The following is a 2569-nucleotide window of genomic DNA, read 5'->3' as shown; positions in this document are numbered from 1 at the left end:
ACACACACACACACACACAAAACAACAACTGGTGTCTAAAATTTTTTCGCACGCCATCGTATGTATGTCATTCGGTTTATTTCAAGATTTCTTGCCAATAGAGAAATAATTGGTTTTCTAACATAGAAACCGGGAAACCGGGCCCATGAGCCTGGCTAGGCTTTAAAAAGGGTGCATAAAAAAAAAAAAACTAGTTTTATCACGACATACATATAATGGAATATCATTATAATACTGTAAAATTGTCAAAACTTGCAAATAACAAAACGTGAAAATCAGACTATGTTGGAATTTCATTGATTAATATATTCTTCTATATACAGTCTTACTAACTCGGATATCTATCTATCTATCTATCTATCTATCTATCTATCTATCTATCTATCTATCTATCTTTATATGCAGTTAAGTGTATGTCCTGTCATAGAGTGACCAATGGTTTTGTATCTATAAAGCGGTTAGCTCTATGGACACAGACTTTACTGCATCTAAATACAATACTGCTCTATGCTTTAGAATGTGCTTCTTTTTCGGGTATATGATATACTGACGATCTATATATATGGAGTGGGGTGTGTGGTAAGAAGCTTGCTTCCCAACCACATGGCACCCTGCTTGGCACCCTGGGCAAGTATCATCTACTATAGCCGCGAGCCGCCCAAAGCTTTATGAGTGGATTTGGTAGATGGAAATTTAAAGAAGCCCGTCGTATATATATATATATATATATAAATATATATACACACATACATATTTATATATGTATGTATGTATGTATGTATGTATGTATTTGTGTCTGTGTTTGTTCTCTACCATCGCTTGACAACCAATGTTGGTGTGTTTACGTCCCCGTAACTTAGCAGTTCGGTTAAAAAGACCGATAAAATGGGTACTAGGCTTACAAAGAATAAGTCCTGGAGTCGATTTGTTCGACTAATAGCGGTGCTCCAGCATGGCCGCAGTCAAGTGACTGAAACAAGTAAAAGAATAAAAGAATATACATATATTTATACACACATGCATATATGTATGTATGTATGTATGTATGTATGTAGTATGTATGTATGGATGGATGGATGGATGGATGGATGGATGGATGTAATCGCAGAGTCAGAAACATCGGAAACAATAGCAACAGTACGTCCATACGCATGCTCATATACATGCAACTAAATCACAATCTCTAAAGATCATACTTCTTCAAATATCGAAATAGTGAATTCTTTCTCGCTCTACCAAGATTGCATCTAGCTTCGCTTACACACACACACACTCTTTCTCTCACTGACTGTCTGTCATCCTCTTCTCTCACACTTGCATATCCGTGCCTTCTCGCTTTGCTCCCAAGAAACGTTTAGGGGTAGCACTGGTAAGAAATACAAGAATAAATAGCACATACAAGAACTAATAAGTGGCAAGAGAAAAATACTACTACTACTACTACTATTAACAATGATAATAATAATAATAATAAAAGGTAAGGAGTGTAAGTATTAAATTACCAAGGTTATTCTTAGAAGAAGTACGCCCTTACATTTATTTATTATTCGGGTTTTCTTCTTCTTTTTGTTACTTGCTTACTATCTTAAATCATTCCTCTCTTAGAAGTAGCTTCTGGTGCAACGTAAGGTCTGTTATAGTGGCAGAATCGTCTCAAATACAGGTAGGAGACAAACAACACAAAACAAAACACAGAGCTGGCTTTCAATACAGTTACCAGAGAGGACAGAGGTAAAGATTAGAGGACAATATTTTTCATTTTCGATATTTGTATATATGTATACGTGTGTGCGTGTGTGTGTCTGAGTGTGTTTATGTATTTATTCATAAGTGTATCTAGGTACATTTGTATGTATAAATGTATGTGTGTATATATGTATGAATGTGTGTGTGTGTGTATTACACACATTCGTGTATGTGTATGTACACACACACATACACACACACATATATATATACAGATATACATACACATACATGCACAAGTTCACATATGTATGTATATAAACATGTATATATATGTATGTATACATGCATATGCTCATATATCATTTGTATTATATATATATATATATATATATATATATATATATATATATATATATATATATATATACATACACAAACATATGTACACATTCACATGTATGTATATAAACATATATATAGAAACATATACATACACTCATATAAATATTCATATACACAAACACAGATATATACATACCTACAAGTACATATTTTGAAGTGTATATCTATATCTATATATGCATATTATATACAGTATACACATGTGTATGTACAAACATATTTTTTATATATTTGCATATATATATATTGAATATATGTATACACACACACACATGCACGCGCACACACACACATACACACGCACATATATACATTCGTGCATGCATACATACACAGACATGTACGTATATATGTACTATATGTAATTGTATATATATTTAAATGTATACTGTATATGTACACATACACATGTATATATATATATATATATATATATATATATATATATATATATATATATACATTCACACACACACAC

General features: G+C 32.2%; 1 protein-coding gene across 3 annotated transcripts in view; it reads left to right on the top strand.

Moving 5' to 3' along the window:
- Positions 1 to 1588: 1588 nt before the first annotated feature.
- Positions 1589 to 2569, top strand: part of LOC106882558 (uncharacterized) — a 214413-nt gene continuing 213432 nt past the window's right edge. For all 3 annotated transcript variants that reach the window (XR_008264440.1, XM_052968895.1, XM_052968894.1), the window contains exon 1: positions 1589 to 1731. The gene's annotated coding sequence lies outside the window, so the exon portion shown is untranslated. The remainder of the gene's footprint in view (positions 1732 to 2569) is intronic.

This window comes from Octopus bimaculoides, chromosome 6 (assembly GCF_001194135.2).
Source record: "Octopus bimaculoides isolate UCB-OBI-ISO-001 chromosome 6, ASM119413v2, whole genome shotgun sequence".
In the NCBI taxonomy this organism is placed as follows: domain Eukaryota; kingdom Metazoa; phylum Mollusca; class Cephalopoda; order Octopoda; family Octopodidae; genus Octopus; species Octopus bimaculoides.
The sequence above is the reverse complement of the archived record's forward strand: the minus strand, read 5'-3'. Positions and strand labels throughout refer to the sequence as shown.